Here is an 18,498-nt window from a genome sequence, read left to right on the forward strand (position 1 = left end):
AGAATATTTCTACTGGCCAAATACAAGGGAGTAGCCCTGGTGTGTGTTGTTAATGTAGGTTTTTGATTTCTGAAAAAATAGTTGTCATAGAAATTCGCGAGAAAGTAGTGCTTTTTCGCTGTTATTCTGGTATAAAAAAACTGCGTGGCCTTTCGTCAGTTGTTCTTGTAAAAAAAGGCGGTATAATGTAAATAAGAGAATACTTAGATTTACATTTGTAGATTACTAAAGTCAAACTCTGTATTTTTATGCAATAAGCGCATTCAAAATTTCTACATAATTATTACTGTATCAAAGTCTGCTTTGGAATGATTTTCCTGCTACTGGATATGAAAAACTACCGAGTTTTCTCCCCGGTCTTCTTCTCATGATCTTGGCGGAAGTTACATTCTGTCCCCCAACAAACTTAGAACAAGCCGTTATGGTGTTCAGTCTTTTTCGTTGCTTATCAGCTAAGTTGTGGAATGCGCTATGTGTGATTTATCCGCACCACTGAGTTAACAGGTTTTAAAATGAGAATCCAGGGCAACATTTTGTATAGCCGCTTTTCTTTTGAATTAATTAATTTTTTTTTTAAATATTTTCTATTAATTTAGTTATGTATCCGTACGTGCTATGTATTTTAGCTGTAAATGCAATGTCTCCATGATAGTAGCTCTTGCAGTTACTCTGAATTCCGGGATGAAAGAACGTTTAATGCATTTGTGTATGTTTCCTTTCGCAGGGCGCGTGCGTACACTTTGTATTCCGTGACTACAGTGCTTACCATATAAGACGTAAAATGACTTTTGCCTTAAATATATAAGCCATCGAAATCTTACGTTAAATTGTAATGACAAGGGCGGTCTGGAGCTGTGAGTAGGCGTGGGATTTGTCACATATGGTTTAGGGGCCGACATATCTCTCCCTCAATGCCGTACCGGGAGGCAAGGTCGGTAGCAGAAAGCAGCGAAGGGCCAACTGCGTCCAAAAGCGATCGCACGGGCGGAAATCCCGGGATGACTCGTTTGGTACGACGCTCTAGCGCCACGTCTGGAGGTACTGCATTTTTCTCTCTTGCTCAAACATTCCGTCAGCGTGTGCGCAAATGTTCTGGCTCTCCGATACGTAGCATACCAAAAAAGATGCTGGTTTTTGCAAGGAATTGACATTTTAGTTGATTGTACAGGCATAAACGTAGGTGTAGGAACCGCGCGTGTCTGGTCTTCTGGAGACAGAGGTGAGAGATGGTTTCGTGCAGACTGGAACGCGTAAAATGCTTTGTTGTAAACATGGCGGTTCACGAGTGAAGTTGTCTCTCTGGCCTTTCTTTGCACGATTTCCAGGACCTACCGATACAATTTGGGCAAGTTTTGAAAGCTAAAAAGTTTAATCGATGCTGTACTCTGCTGGTAGGACTGGAGGGCCCGGCACTTGTAAAAAAATCGATGAAATGACAACCGGGGATCTTCCCTTGTCATGGAATGTTAGAATTACCCAGAATTCGTTTCAGCATAAACGAGGCAAATTGAGAAGCACGAGACTGGCCCTCATCAAATGGCTGAAGCGCCACCGGATGAAAAAGGGAGAAGAACATTTCTACTGGCCAAATACAAAGGAGTAGCCCTGGTGTGTGTTGTTAATGTAGGCTTTTGATTTCTGAAAAAATAGTTGTGATAGAAATTCGCGAGAAAAAAGTGCTTTTTCGCTGTTATTCTGGTATAAAAAAACTGCGTGGCCTTTCGTCAGTTGTTCTTGTGAAAAAGGCGGTATAATGTAAATAAGAGAATACTTAGATTTACATTTGTAGATTACTAAAGTCAAACTCTGTATTTTTATGCAATAAGCGCATTCAAAATTTCTACATATTACTGTATCAAAGTCTGCTTTGGAATGATTTTCCTGCTACTGCATATGAAAAACTACCGAGTTTTCTCCCCGGTCTTCTTCTCACGATCTTGGCGGAAGTTACATTCTGTCCCCCAACAAACTTAGAACAAGCCGTTATGGTGTTCAGTCTTTTTCGTTGCTTATCAGCTAAGTTGTGGAATGCGCTATGTGTGATTTATCCGCACCACTGAGTTAACAGGTTTTAAAATGAGAATCCAGGGCAACATTTTGTATAGCCGCTTTTCCTTTTGAATTAATTAATTTTTTCTTTAAATATTTTCTATTAATTTAGTTATGTATCCGTACGTGCTATGTATTTTAGCTGTAAATGCAATGTCTCCATGATAGTAGCTCTTGCAGTTACTCTGAATTCCGGGATGAAAGAACGTTTAATGCATTTGTGTATGTTTCCTTTAGCAGGGCGCGTGCGTACACTTTGTATTCCGCGACTACAGTGCTTACCATATGAGAGGTAAAATGACTTTTGCCTTAAATATATAAGCCATCGAAATCTTACGTTAAATTGTAATGACAAGGGCGGTCTGGAGCTGTGAGTAGGCGTGGGATTTGTCACATATGGCTTAGGGGCCGACATATCTCTCCCTCAATGCCGTACCGGGAGGCAAGGTCGGTAGCAGAAAGCAGCGAAGGGCCAACTGCGTCCAAAAGCGATCGCACGGGCCGAAATCCCGGGATGACTCGTTTGGTACGACGCTTCAGCGCCACGTCTGGAGGTACTGCATTTTTCTCTCTTGCTCAAACATTCCGTCAGCGTGTGCGCAAATGTTCTGGCTCTCCGATACGTAGCATACCAAAAAAGATGCTGGTTTTTGCAAGGAATTGACATTTTAGTTGATTGTACAGGCATAAACGTAGGTGTAGGAACCGCGCGTGTCTGGTCTTCTGGAGACAGAGGTGAGAGATGGTTTCGTGCAGACTGGAACGCGTAAAATGCTTTGTTGTAAACATGGCGGTTCACGAGTGAAGTTGTCTCTCTGGCCTTTCTTTGCACGATTTCCAGGACCTACCGATACAATTTGGGCAAGTTTTGAAAGCTAAAAAGTTTAATCGATGCTGTACTCTGCTGGTAGGACTGGGTGGCCCGGCACTTGTAAAAGAATCGATGAAATGACAACCGGGGATCTTCCCTTGTCATGGAATGTTAGAATTACCCAGAATTCGTTTCAGCATAAACGAGGCAAATTAAAAAGCACGAGACTGGCCCTCATCAAATGGCTGAAGCGCCACCGGATAAAAAAGGGAGAAGAACATTTCTACTGGCCAAATACAAAGGAGTAGCCCTGGTGTGTGTTGTTAATGTAGGCTTTAGATTTCTGAAAAAATAGTTGTCATAGAAATTCGCGAGAAAGTAGTGCTTTCTCGTTGTTATTCTGGTATAAAAAAACTGCGTGGCCTTTCGTCAGTTGTTCTTGTGAAAAAGGCGGTATAATGTAAATAAGAGAATACTTAGATTTACATTTGTAGATTACTAAAGTCAAACTCTGTATTTTTATGCAATAAGCGCATTCAAAATTTCTACATATTACTGTATCAAAGTCTGCTTTGGAATGATTTTCCTGCTACTGCATATGAAAAACTACCGAGTTTTCTCCCCGGTCTTCTTCTCATGATCTTGGCGGAAGTTACATTCTGTCCCCCAACAAACTTAGAACAAGCCGTTATGGTGTTCAGTCTTTTTCGTTGCTTATCAGCTAAGTTGTGGAATGCGCTATGTGTGATTTATCCGCACCACTGAGTTAACAGGTTTTAAAATGAGAATCCAGGGCAACATTTTAAATAGCCGCTTTTCCTTTTGAATTAATTAATTTTTTCTTTAAATATTTTCTATTAATTTAGTTATGTATCCGTACGTGCTATGTATTTTAGCTGTAAATACAATGTCTCCATGATAGTAGCTCTTGCAGTTACTCTGAATTCCGGGATGAAAGAACGTTTAATGCATTTGTGTATTTTTCCTTTAGAAGGGCGCGTGCGTACACTTTGTATTCCGCGACTACAGCGCTTACCATATGAGAGGTAAAATGACTTTTGCCTTAAATATATAAGCCATCGAAATCTTACGTTAAATTGTAATGACAAGGGCGGTCTGGAGCTGTGAGTAGGCGTGGGATTTGTCACATATGGTTTAGGGGCCGACATATCTCTCCCTCAATGCCGTACCGGGAGGCAAGGTCGGTAGCAGAAAGCAGCGAAGGGCCAACTGCGTCCAAAAGCGATCGCACGGGCGGAAATCCCGGGATGACTCGTTTGGTACGACGCTCTAGCGCCACGTCTGGAGGTACTGCATTTTTCTCTCTTGTTCAAACATTCCGTCAGCGTGTGCGCAAATGTTCTGGCTCTCCGATACGTAGCATACCAAAAAAGATGCTGGTTTTTGCAAGGAATTGACATTTTAGTTGATTGTACAGGCATAAACGTAGGTGTAGGAACCGCGCGTGTCTGGTCTTCTGGAGACAGAGGTGAGAGATGGTTTCGTGCAGACTGGAACGCGTAAAATGCTTTGTTGTAAACATGGCGGTTCACGAGTGAAGTTGTCTCTCTGGCCTTTCTTTGCACGATTTCCAGGACCTACCGATACAATTTGGGCAAGTTTTGAAAGCTAAAAAGTTTAATCGATGCTGTACTCTGCTGGTAGGACTGGAGGGCCCGGCACTTGTAAAAAAATCGATGAAATGACAACCGGGGATCTTCCCTTGTCATGGAATGTTAGAATTACCCAGAATTCGTTTCAGCATAAACGAGGCAAATTGAGAAGCACGAGACTGGCCCTCATCAAATGGCTGAAGCGCCACCGGATGAAAAAGGGAGAAGAACATTTCTACTGGCCAAATACAAAGGAGTAGCCCTGGTGTGTGTTGTTAATGTAGGCTTTTGATTTCTGAAAAAATAGTTGTGATAGAAATTCGCGAGAAAAAAGTGCTTTTTCGCTGTTATTCTGGTATAAAAAAACTGCGTGGCCTTTCGTCAGTTGTTCTTGTGAAAAAGGCGGTATAATGTAAATAAGAGAATACTTAGATTTACATTTGTAGATTACTAAAGTCAAACTCTGTATTTTTTTGCAATAAGCGCATTCAAAATTTCTACATATTACTGTATCAAAGTCTGCTTTGGAATGATTTTCCTGCTACTGCATATGAAAAACTACCGAGTTTTCTCCCCGGTCTTCTTCTCACGATCTTGGCGGAAGTTACATTCTGTCCCCCAACAAACTTAGAACAAGCCGTTATGGTGTTCAGTCTTTTTCGTTGCTTATCAGCTAAGTTGTGGAATGCGCTATGTGTGATTTATCCGCACCACTGAGTTAACAGGTTTTAAAATGAGAATCCAGGGCAACATTTTGTATAGCCGCTTTTCCTTTTGAATTAATTAATTTTTTCTTTAAATATTTTCTATTAATTTAGTTATGTATCCGTACGTGCTATGTATTTTAGCTGTAAATGCAATGTCTCCATGATAGTAGCTCTTGCAGTTACTCTGAATTCCGGGATGAAAGAACGTTTAATGCATTTGTGTATGTTTCCTTTAGCAGGGCGCGTGCGTACACTTTGTATTCCGCGACTACAGTGCTTACCATATGAGAGGTAAAATGACTTTTGCCTTAAATATATAAGCCATCGAAATCTTACGTTAAATTGTAATGACAAGGGCGGTCTGGAGCTGTGAGTAGGCGTGGGATTTGTCACATATGGTTTAGGGGCCGACATATCTCTCCCTCAATGCCGTACCGGGAGGCAAGGTCGGTAGCAGAAAGCAGCGAAGGGCCAACTGCGTCCAAAAGCGATCGCACGGGCCGAAATCCCGGGATGACTCGTTTGGTACGACGCTTCAGCGCCACGTCTGGAGGTACTGCATTTTTCTCTCTTGCTCAAACATTCCGTCAGCGTGTGCGCAAATGTTCTGGCTCTCCGATACGTAGCATACCAAAAAAGATGCTGGTTTTTGCAAGGAATTGACATTTTAGTTGATTGTACAGGCATAAACGTAGGTGTAGGAACCGCGCGTGTCTGGTCTTCTGGAGACAGAGGTGAGAGATGGTTTCGTGCAGACTGGAACGCGTAAAATGCTTTGTTGTAAACATGGCGGTTCACGAGTGAAGTTGTCTCTCTGGCCTTTCTTTGCACGATTTCCAGGACCTACCGATACAATTTGGGCAAGTTTTGAAAGCTAAAAAGTTTAATCGATGCTGTACTCTGCTGGTAGGACTGGGTGGCTCGGCACTTGTAAAAGAATCGATGAAATGACAACCGGGGATCTTCCCTTGTCATGGAATGTTAGAATTACCCAGAATTCGTTTCAGCATAAACGAGGCAAATTAAAAAGCACGAGACTGGCCCTCATCAAATGGCTGAAGCGCCACCGGATAAAAAAGGGAGAAGAACATTTCTACTGGCCAAATACAAAGGAGTAGCCCTGGTGTGTGTTGTTAATGTAGGCTTTAGATTTCTGAAAAAATAGTTGTCATAGAAATTCGCGAGAAAGTAGTGCTTTCTCGTTGTTATTCTGGTATAAAAAAACTGCGTGGCCTTTCGTCAGTTGTTCTTGTGAAAAAGGCGGTATAATGTAAATAAGAGAATACTTAGATTTACATTTGTAGATTACTAAAGTCAAACTCTGTATTTTTATGCAATAAGCGCATTCAAAATTTCTACATATTACTGTATCAAAGTCTGCTTTGGAATGATTTTCCTGCTACTGCATATGAAAAACTACCGAGTTTTCTCCCCGGTCTTCTTCTCATGATCTTGGCGGAAGTTACATTCTGTCCCCCAACAAACTTAGAACAAGCCGTTATGGTGTTCAGTCTTTTTCGTTGCTTATCAGCTAAGTTGTGGAATGCGCTATGTGTGATTTATCCGCACCACTGAGTTAACAGGTTTTAAAATGAGAATCCAGGGCAACATTTTAAATAGCCGCTTTTCCTTTTGAATTAATTAATTTTTTCTTTAAATATTTTCTATTAATTTAGTTATGTATCCGTACGTGCTATGTATTTTAGCTGTAAATACAATGTCTCCATGATAGTAGCTCTTGCAGTTACTCTGAATTCCGGGATGAAAGAACGTTTAATGCATTTGTGTATTTTTCCTTTAGAAGGGCGCGTGCGTACACTTTGTATTCCGCGACTACAGCGCTTACCATATGAGAGGTAAAATGACTTTTGCCTTAAATATATAAGCCATCGAAATCTTACGTTAAATTGTAATGACAAGGGCGGTCTGGAGCTGTGAGTAGGCGTGGGATTTGTCACATATGGTTTAGGGGCCGACATATCTCTCCCTCAATGCCGTACCGGGAGGCAAGGTCGGTAGCAGAAAGCAGCGAAGGGCCAACTGCGTCCAAAAGCGATCGCACGGGCGGAAATCCCGGGATGACTCGTTTGGTACGACGCTCTAGCGCCACGTCTGGAGGTACTGCATTTTTCTCTCTTGCTCAAACATTCCGTCAGCGTGTGCGCAAATGTTCTGGCTCTCCGATACGTAGCATACCAAAAAAGATGCTGGTTTTTGCAAGGAATTGACATTTTAGTTGATTGTACAGGCATAAACGTAGGTGTAGGAAGCGCGCGTGTCTGGTCTTCTGGAGACAGAGGTGAGAGATGGTTTCGTGCAGACTGGAACGCGTAAAATGCTTTGTTGTAAACATGGCGGTTCACGAGTGAAGTTGTCTCTCTGGCCTTTCTTTGCACGATTTCCAGGACCTACCGATACAATTTGGGCAAGTTTTGAAAGCTAAAAAGTTTAATCGATGCTGTACTCTGCTGGTAGGACTGGAGGGCCCGGCACTTGTAAAAAAATCGATGAAATGACAACCGGGGATCTTCCCTTGTCATGGAATGTTAGAATTACCCAGAATTCGTTTCAGCATAAACGAGGCAAATTGAGAAGCACGAGACTGGCCCTCATCAAATGGCTGAAGCGCCACCGGATGAAAAAGGGAGAAGAACATTTCTACTGGCCAAATACAAAGGAGTAGCCCTGGTGTGTGTTGTTAATGTAGGCTTTTGATTTCTGAAAAAATAGTTGTGATAGAAATTCGCGAGAAAGTAGTGCTTTTTCGCTGTTATTCTGGTATAAAAAAACTGCGTGGCCTTTCGTCAGTTGTTCTTGTGAAAAAGGCGGTATAATGTAAATAAGAGAATACTTAGATTTACATTTGTAGATTACTAAAGTCAAACTCTGTATTTTTATGCAATAAGCGCATTCAAAATTTCTACATATTACTGTATCAAAGTCTGCTTTGGAATGATTTTCCTGCTACTGCATATGAAAAACTACCGAGTTTTCTCCCCGGTCTTCTTCTCACGATCTTGGCGGAAGTTACATTCTGTCCCCCAACAAACTTAGAACAAGCCGTTATGGTGTTCAGTCTTTTTCGTTGCTTATCAGCTAAGTTGTGGAATGCGCTATGTGTGATTTATCCGCACCACTGAGTTAACAGGTTTTAAAATGAGAATCCAGGGCAACATTTTGCATAGCCGCTTTTCCTTTTGAATTAATTAATTTTTTCTTTAAATATTTTCTATTAATTTAGTTATGTATCCGTACGTGCTATGCATTTTAGCTGTAAATGCAATGTCTCCATGATAGTAGCTCTTGCAGTTACTCTGAATTCCGGGATGAAAGAACGTTTCATGCATTTGTGTATGTTTCCTTTAGCAGGGCGCGTGCGTACACTTTGTATTCCGCGACTACAGTGCTTACGATATGAGAGGTAAAATGACTTTTGCCTTAAATATATAAGCCATCGAAATCTTACGTTAAATTGTAATGACAAGGGCGGTCTGGAGCTGTGAGTAGGCGTGGGATTTGTCACATATGGTTTAGGGGCCGACATATCTCTCCCTCAATGCCGTACCGGGAGGCAAGGTCGGTAGCAGAAAGCAGCGAAGGGCCAACTGCGTCCAAAAGCGATCGCACGGGCCGAAATCCCGGGATGACTCGTTTGGTACGACGCTCCAGCGCCACGTCTGGAGGTACTGCATTTTTCTCTCTTGCTCAAACATTTCGTTAGCGTATGCGCAAATGTTCTGGCTCTCCGATACGTAGCATACCAAAAAAGATGCTGGTTTTTGCAAGGAATTGACATTTTAGTTGATTGTACAGGCATAAACGTAGGTGTAGGAAGCGCGCGTGTCTGGTCTTCTGGAGACAGAGGTGAGAGATGGTTTCGTGCAGACTGGAACGCGTAAAATGCTTTGTTGTAAACATGGCGGTTCACGAGTGAAGTTGTCTCTCTGGCCTTTCTTTGCACGATTTCCAGGACCTACCGATACAATTTGGGCAAGTTTTGAAAGCTAAAAAGTTTAATCGATGCTGTACTCTGCTGGTAGGACTGGAGGGCCCGGCACTTGTAAAAAAATCGATGAAATGACAACCGGGGATCTTTCCTTGTCATGGAATGTTAGAATTACCCAGAATTCGTTTCAGCATAAACGAGGCAAATTGAGAAGCACGAGACTGGCCCTCATCAAATGGCTGAAGCGCCACCGGATGAAAAAGGGAGAAGAACATTTCTACTGGCCAAATACAAAGGAGTAGCCCTGGTGTGTGTTGTTAATGTAGGCTTTTGATTTCTGAAAAAATAGTTGTGATAGAAATTCGCGAGAAAGTAGTGCTTTTTCGCTGTTATTCTGGTATAAAAAAACTGCGTGGCCTTTCGTCAGTTGTTCTTGTGAAAAAGGCGGTATAATGTAAATAAGAGAATACTTAGATTTACATTTGTAGATTACTAAAGTCAAACTCTGTATTTTTATGCAATAAGCGCATTCAAAATTTCTACATATTACTGTATCAAAGTCTGCTTTGGAATGATTTTCCTGCTACTGCATATGAAAAACTACCGAGTTTTCTCCCCGGTCTTCTTCTCATGATCTTGGCGGAAGTTACATTCTGTCCCCCAACAAACTTAGAACAAGCCGTTATGGTGTTCAGTCTTTTTTGTTGCTTATCAGCTAAGTTGTGGAATGCGCTATGTGTGATTTATCCGCGCCACTGAGTTAACAGGTTCTAAAATGAGAATCCAGGGCAACATTTTGTATAGCGGCTTTTCTTTTGAATTAATTAATTTTTTCTTTAAATATTTTCTATTAATTTAGTTATGTATCCGTACGTGCTATGTATTTTAGCTGTAAATGCAATGTCTCCATGATAGTAGCTCTTGCAGTTACTCTGAATTCCGGGATGAAAGAACGTTTAATGCATTTGTGTATGTTTCCTTTAGCAGGGCGCGTGCGTACACTTTGTATTCCGCGACTACAGTGCTTACCATATGAGAGGTAAAATGACTTTTGCCTTAAATATATAAGCCATCGAAATCTTACGTTAAATTGTAATGACAAGGGCGGTCTGGAGCTGTGAGTAGGCGTGGGATTTGTCACATATGGTTTAGGGGCCGACATATCTCTCCCTCAATGCCGTACCGGGAGGCAAGGTCGGTAGCAGAAAGCAGCGAAGGGCCAACTGCGTCCAAAAGCGATCGCACGGGCCGAAATCCCGGGATGACTCGTTTGGTACGAGGCTCCAGCGCCACGTCTGGAGGTACTGCATTTTTCTCTCTTGCTCAAACATTCCGTCAGCGTATGCGCAAATGGTCTGGCTCTCCGATACGTAGCATACCAAAAAAAGATGCTGGTTTTTGCAAGGAATTGACATTTTAGTTGATTGTACAGGCATAAACGTAGGTGTAGGAACTGTGCGTGTCTGGTCTTCTGGAGACAGAGGTGAGGGATGGAGTTCGTGCAGACTGGGACGCCTAAAATTCTTAGTTGTTAACATGGCGGTTCGCGAGTGAAGTTGTCTCTCTGGCCCTTCTGTACACGAATTTCAGGACGTACCTACCTAATTTTGAAAGCTAAAAGCTGTACTGGTAGGACTGGTTGGCCGGACTCTTAAAATGGCAGAATTACCCAGAATTCGTTTGAGCGTGAAGGAGGGAACTTGAGAAGCACGAGGCTGGCCCCAAATGGCTGAAGCGTGACCGGAGGAAAAAGTGATAAGACGATTTCTAGCCAGATACTAAGCAGTAACCCTGTTGTGTGCAGTTAACGTATACTTTAGATTTCTGAACAAGTTTTTGTTATAGAAAATTCGCGACAAAATTGTCCTTTTTTCTCTGTGATCCTCGTGTCAAAGGAACGGTATAATGTAAGTAAGAGAATAACAGTGTAACCAGAAATAATGATAGTGATCTAAATTTTGTTTAATGGCTTATTTTATTGAGAGAAATAAGGGCTGAAACGCAGTCAGTGTAGTAAGGAGAATGCATACCGAGGATTAAATATCACTATCTTGTAGAAATGCTTGTTTTTGCATGTGGATTTTCACTTTTATATGTTCTATGTTTCTTCATTTGCAGAAGAACATTTCAGGAAGTCCATTTGACGAACCAGGTGACCTGAGGTCAAAGTACTGGAAGACAAAATTGTGGTCCTTTGAGCCAAAAGAAAGCTGAAGAAACTGATTTAGAATACTCGACAGGACTGAAGAAGCCATTTGAAGAAGTCCATTTGGGGGCCAAATGAACTGCAAAGCAACCCAAGCTTAATTAATAGGTGCCTAAGGGGAGGAGCCATCCCACACCACAGGTCTCACTAACTAATCTAACTATGATTAATTGAAGCCGAATGAAGAAAGCAATTAATTTCTGGTGGAATGCACGTGTTTGCAAAGTATGCTTTGCAAGGTTCAACCAGAGCTTAATTATTATAATCTTCCAAAGCCCAACTCACATAACAGTGCACTTACTGTTTCAGGTTGGAAAGTGAAGATCTGTGTTGCAGAAGCTGAATTTTGAGTTTGCTGTTTTCAGGAGATAGTGGACGGACAAGCATTTTGGTAGGATCTGGTGTGGCTGCAAGTTGCTGCCTTGTGATGATTTTCTTTTTTGTGACTTGTGGTGATGATTAGGTAGCCTGCAATCAAAGCTGGAAGTTATGCTGGCTCCTTTGGAGGCAATGACCTGAAAATATAAGATTAAAATTGTGAAGGTTGTGTTTTTTGAATTAATTCTTCAAGTTTCTTATCTCACTGAATCTATGTTGCCAGCCATTGTGCTTTCATGGTAAAGTTTGAGGAATTTTTTGCTTGCGAGTGGCTGGAATATTTTGCTGTGTAAGCCAAGCTTAATTGACAAATGAAACAAGGCAGAGTTTGCCAAAAGCCATTTCCTTGTTGGATACAAGATGGGATGCAGCCAACTTAATGTCATTTTGGCTATTTTGTTATTATTGTCTTCAATAGGGCTTACCCCTTATTAATAATAATAATAATAATAATAATAATAATAATGGTTTATTGAACTCTCTTGCAGTATCAAAACACTGAATTAATGAGCTATATTTACAATATTTACATAAGATAAAATAAAAAAAATATACATGTCTAAAAATATTTGAACATGAAAAAGTTCTGACTGTGATCGGTTCGACAGGCAGTATGATTATGGAACAGATATGTTTCGTCCTGTTTTTCTCTTAAGTGGTAGCCAGTGTCTCTATTATGTTTCCTTGGTAGTAGTTTGTGTAGAGGATGGGATTCTGATGCCTTGATATTGTTCATATACTTGGTACATAATGATATGCATCTACTTGCTAGTGTCTCAAGTTTTGCCACCCTAAGGGACTGGTCATAGCTTTCAGCTTCTGGGTATATTATCCTCAGGGCTCTCCTTTGTATAGACTCAACTCTATCCGACAGATAATCAGGAATTGATTGCCAGATCGGTATAGCATATTCCAGAACAGGACGAATAGTAGACAGATAGACCTTTAAGATGTTTTCAGTTTCAACCACAGATCTCTTTAGTAAGTGTAAGGAGTAAAGTTTCTTTGATGATTTTTTTATAATATAGTCGATATGACTGTATGTAGCCACTCATCAAAATTCTTGTTTTTGAGTGACTATACTATAAATATCAGAATGCAATGTTTCAGTAGTCACTCAAAAAAAGAACTGTGATGCATAAGGGGTAAGGTCTATTCAGGCTCAAGGAAAAATTGGTAATTAATCTGTTTGGAATGCAGTAGGCATATTTTACAGGTCACAAGTTATTGTTTTAACAATTCTGAAACAACCCCAGCCATTTACAAATGTTTTGCAGATGAATAGCTTTAATACAGGGTTAGGGTTTCTTCAAAATTTTCCTCCAGTTCTTTCCCCATGTTTTACCTCCCCAGGGTTTTCAACAGTTTTGGTGCCACAAGGCGCCTTGAGAGCGCCAAAGGCACAAGCTACATAGGGGGGGCTTGTGGCATGCCCCCCCTCCCCCCCCCCCCCTGGAAATTGTTAAAAAGAAAAATCAGAAACGCTGTTTCCAGTGTTTCTGGAACCCAAGAATCAGTTTTCCAGGCAAGGCTGGAGTTGACTCAAATTCTCTTTAAAAAGTAAGTAAAAAATTATATTATAATATATGATAATAAATTATAATAATAAATATTGATATTATGATAAATTATTAATAAGAATTTATAACAAACCCCTCAAATATTGGCATCAAAGTACTGGACATGGAAAGGGAAACCACCGGACAAAATGTCCGGCCATTTGTTTCATAACCTTTTCTCATCTCAAATTTTACTGACCTGGTGAACACACCTGCCCACATATAAGAAACTAATTTTTTAAGAACCTGTTTGGCTAAGAATCCCTTGTACATGCAAATTCCCCTTTCCTCATGAACTTGTTCCAGTTTAAAATGTGAAAATGGTTCTTGTCATCACAGCCAGAGTAGTGCGACCAGAAATAATAATGGTGATCTAAATTAGTTTAATGGCTTATTCTCTTTAGATAAGAAAGGGCTGAAAGTGCGGTCAGTGTAATAAGGAGAATGCAGATCAGAGTGAAATCTGGCTATCTTGGAGAACTGATTGTTTTTGCATTTGGATTTGTACTTGTAAATGTTCTATCAAGACTATTAATTTATTTATTCTGAGCAAAATGTTTACCAGCTTAAGTTGATTTTTTTAGATTGCTTATTTATTATTTCAGTGTACTGTATAGGCTATTTTCATAAATGGCGATCACCTTCACATTCTTTTGTGTTTATGTTAATGGGCCATTTCGGAGTTCATGTCTGCCTCTTCTTCGAAGCGAGTCTAAATGCGAAGTTTTCGTAATGGTAACTAGTTCTACTTTACATATGAATGAAAACTAATTTTCACAACAAAAACTTCGCACTTAGACTTGCTTATTAGACCTAGTGCCCTCATTTTGAAATGAATATTCTTTTGAATGTTGCACGTCATAGCGAGGCTAGAAAGGCTTATTAGCATTACAACTGAGGAATACTTCATTTGGCTGCCATTATGAAAGAGGTCTATATCCTCTTGTCATCTCCAAGATGCTGTTGCCTTACAGAGTTGTGGTTATGAAGGTGAAAGTAATCTTGTATTTCAAGTGGCCAAAGATTTCACTTTTTAAAATGGTGAATAAAAGCTTTTCTTAACAATGTGTGATACGCTTTATTTTGTCTAATTATTTGGTTTTCAATGTAGTTTTTCTCGATATATAATAACATGGGTGACAAATTACTCGTTAATCTTGGCGCGAAATTTCAGCGTTACTTTATGATTATAATGTTGCCATGACAACTTTTCCTACAATGCCAAAATGCCGCCTTATGAAGGTAATTTGTCGCTTATGATATTAATCACTCATTAATTAACCCTTTAACACCCAAACCGGCCTAAACCGGCCAGACTTAGTATTTTACTCTGTTTAATGCCAGACGATTTTACTCGTCAATGGGGAACCCCTAGGAGTCAATGGGTTAACCCATTCACCCCTAAACCAGCCAGACTTAGTATTTTACTCTGTCTAATGCCAGACGATTTTACTCGTCAATGGGGAACCCCTAGGAGTCAATGGGTTAACCCATTCACCCCTAAACCAGCCAGACTTAGTATTTTACTCTGTCTAGTGCCAGACGATTTTACTCGTCAATGGGGAACCCCTAGGAGTCAATGGGTTAACCCATTCACCCCTAAACCAGCCAGACTTAGTATTTTACTCTGTCTAATGCCAGACGATTTTACTCGTCAATGGGGAACCCCCTGGGAGTCAATGGGTTTTAATAGCTAATCAAATGGTATACTCGTGAAACTAGGGAATAATTTCACTTGCATTTTGTCCAAAATCAAATAAAGTATTTGATTTTGGACAAAACGCGCGTCAAATTATTCCCTAATTTCATTCGTCACCATTAGATTACCCATACAAATATGGTAGGGGTCGAACTAACATATTTACAGGTGCAAGCCTTTATCCTTTTCTCCAGCCACGCCCCCTTCTAATGCAGATAAAAAACCTCAATAATAGTAATAGTGATAGTAATGATGATGATGATGATGATGATGATAATAATAATAATCGTAATAATAATAAATAATCACTATATTTATCAAGTCTCAGTTTCACTAAGCTAAGAACAGGTGCTCCACCGAACTAAATCAATTTAAAGCAGATGAAGCAAATTATTGCTTTTGTGTGCATGAGAGGTCAAAACCGGAGTACCGGTTGAAAAACCTCGAAGCAGAGTAGAAAACAGACAAACCCATTGGTGGGAGGTGACTGCTCTCACAATTGTGCTAACCCTGCTCTCACTTCCCCCGTCCCCACTCCCCCTTCCCACCCATCCCAAGTTGAAATTCAAATCTTTGCTGTATATTATGTTACCGTATATTTCAAGATAAGGGTGATAAGAGACCATCCGTTGAATGTTTGAGGGTGGGGTATTCCCGATATTTTTTTAAGCAATTCACGAAAATTTGGGAAATATTGTGCACAAATAAACTCAAGGAAATAGCTTTGGCATTTTATTTTAGAATTGGTGCACAAAAAAAATGGAACAAAAGTTAAATGGTCAGCCCATGACAGTAGAGTGAGTGAGCCGCATATCGAGTCCATTTAAGCGGTAAAAATGCTGATGGAAAGCGTTTAACAAGAAATATTAACAGCAAAGTTATGTGTTCAACATCATTATCAACGAATTAATTTCCAATTTTTAAAATTGTCGAAGTTCTTGCAGTTGTGTTCTCTCGTCTCTCTTAACAATAAAACTCCCGCGAAAACGTTTTGTTTATTTGGCAGCTGAAAGTTGTATGACTTCGCAAGGGCACGAAAAGCAAAATTATTTTATAGTGTCATTCAATTGCCTGGCCGTTATTGCCGTAACTAAAACTTCTTGTAAGAACTTACGAAGTGTTTTTCTGTCAAGCTTTCACTAATATCACCGAAAAAGTGAATTAATTATATTTTTACTGAGGTGCTAAACCAAACGTGAAGGAAAAGATTCATCGAGTCAAGAGTCAAACGTTCTGGGGAATAAATTTATTTTTGTACTTCCGAAACCGTGAATATCCTTCTATCCATAGTTGGTAGACCATGTTCTATCATTGAATGCTTAATTATTTATCCTGTTTTTCCAGAATTTACGCAGAAATTGTTGGAGGTTTAATTAAAGAAACTGAAATCTCGTAAAAAAAAGAATTTTACCTGAGAATTGCTCGGAAGCAGTTGAAGCTTTAATGTACAGAAAACTATTTCCTTTTTTGCTTTTATTTGCCGCCTGAAAGAGTTAAAAGTCACGTAATAACAAAATTAAGCCTATTGTTTCAATGTCGCGTGTTTGCAAAAATTAGTGAAAGAGTTTAAATTGCATTTTTCCAAGTGAATTTACACCACGAACTTTTTTAACTAGAAGCAAAAGAAACCACTTCATGAAAATAAAAGAGAACTGAGTTAACCACTTGAAAAGGTCACAAAAAGGGGGAAAATTGTGTCATGTTTGCGAAACTCCTACCCTCTAATGTTACCAACTTTCACGACGTAAACTTGAAAGAAACTTACCTCAAGAATCATCTGCCATATTAACTCAGAACATTTGTAATACCAAGGCTGTTGTTTTTATCTTGCTCGGCCCAAAAACTTGGTTTTATCAAGGACAAAAAGAGTAAAATTTATTTCGTTTCGCATCAGAAGTTGTTCTATGAATTTTTGGTAGCGGCTTGAAAAGCGCGCGGAACTGCCACTCAACATCACGTGGGGAAAATACTGATCTTTGGTTGGCTAGTTGATATTGTCTCATGGTACTCTAATTGGTTACCAGAAAATGGCGGGAATTGTCTGCGGCTGGCATTTTTATAAATTTGGAGCCTGAGATTTAAAAAACTCGCAAAGTTTACTACTAAAAAGAAAAACATCGGAATTCAGTTTCATTTTTCTTTTTTTCTGCCTTGAAATGCCTTTTTATTTTTGTTCTGTAGAGATGACCTTAACGCCTGGAACTTGGGTAATTGGCTATAATATTTTGGTAAGTTTTCCAGGCAAAAAGGTGGCCAACTCAAGAGAGCAGACAGGGCAACTCGTCTACACTGGTGTCCCCTCTTTCTGAGGTGAAATCAAGGAGTCTATGGATAGGCGATTTACTCCACCCATTCGGGCTACCTCACCCTTCACTGTAAAAAAGCCATGAGATTTTAATTTCATAACTTTCAAATCAAACCCAACAAGATCGAATTTTACTTGAATTTAAGTTGCTGCTATCTGCCAGTTTATACACCACAGCTGTCCGGTGCGATAGGGTAGCAGCCATAACCCGGGGTCGGGGTGTCGTTTTTTCAATTTTTGTCGTCATTCTCCTGAACTGTTATTTTTTTAATATTCGGCGTCTAATGTTCATTTATGGTGGAAATTAGTAAAAAACATTGAGGAACCTACGGAAGCGACGAAAGGGACATCTTAGTCTGTTTTTCGAAACATGATTACTTTTTTTCCGCTGGCTTTGTTTCTTTTCAACTGAAATGTTGGCAACAGCATTTCGCAGGGCAAATATCGACGCAAACTGGTTTACTGCATGATAACTGTCTCGTGAGTTTGGACCGCGCGACGTAAATTAGCCAATAAAATCACCCGAAAAGTAATGGATGGGTTATAATTTCTTATCACATTCGGGGCAAAATTACTGAATGCTGATTGCCTGAGACGGTGGGCATTTTTCCTTGATCACGAAGACACTTCTGGTAATCAAGAGGGCATTATTACTTGATCCTGATTGGTTAACAGTTGCTTATCCAGAGCAAGCAAATTTACAAGAGAATCTTCTTTCAGATTTAAACTATTTTTTTGTCCACAATAAAATACATTTCAAAGGCTATTTGTGTTGACAGCAACGATTATTGAATTGAACTTTAACCAAATAGGAGCGTGTTGATTGGAATTGTTCGCGGAACTGAACGGGTTTCCCTCAATAATTTTGAAATGGTCGGGGATAAATCAACAGTTAACGCAAATCAAGTCAAATTTGGTTTTTGAGGAGAGGGGAAAACCGGCCCGGAGTACCCGGAGAAAAACCTCTCGGTGCAGAGTAGAGAACCAACAAACTCAACCCACATATGACGCCGACTCTGGGGATCGAAACCGGAGCACATTGGTGGGAGGCGAATGCTCTCACCACTGCGCAATCCCCGAACCGTTCCGTTGCATAGTTGTGAGACCTCCTTGCTGAAGTTGACAGAAGAGTGGAGGGCGATGCGTGATAGAGGTGAGCTTCTTGCGATTGTCTCTATGGATCTCTCTAAAGCGTTTGATGTAATTTAGTATCCAGTTCTGCTCT

General features: G+C 40.2%; 1 long non-coding RNA gene across 3 annotated transcripts; it reads left to right on the forward strand.

The window, feature by feature from the left end:
• The first annotated feature begins 10,847 nt into the window (after window positions 1-10,847).
• LOC138023723 (uncharacterized) lies at window positions 10,848-14,338 on the forward strand. 3 transcript variants are annotated; one of them, XR_011126779.1, is made up of 4 exons: window positions 10,848-11,033; window positions 11,245-11,473; window positions 11,642-13,270; window positions 13,674-14,338. It is a non-coding gene; the product is annotated as an uncharacterized lncRNA (long non-coding RNA). The 3 variants fall into 3 exon arrangements; XR_011126780.1 differs by having other exon boundaries at window positions 11,642-12,453; window positions 13,064-14,338; XR_011126778.1 differs by having other exon boundaries at window positions 11,642-14,338.
• The last annotated feature ends 4,160 nt before the right edge of the window (window positions 14,339-18,498 follow it).

Source organism: Montipora capricornis, chromosome 11 (assembly GCF_036669925.1).
Source record: "Montipora capricornis isolate CH-2021 chromosome 11, ASM3666992v2, whole genome shotgun sequence".
Taxonomy (NCBI): domain Eukaryota; kingdom Metazoa; phylum Cnidaria; class Anthozoa; order Scleractinia; family Acroporidae; genus Montipora; species Montipora capricornis.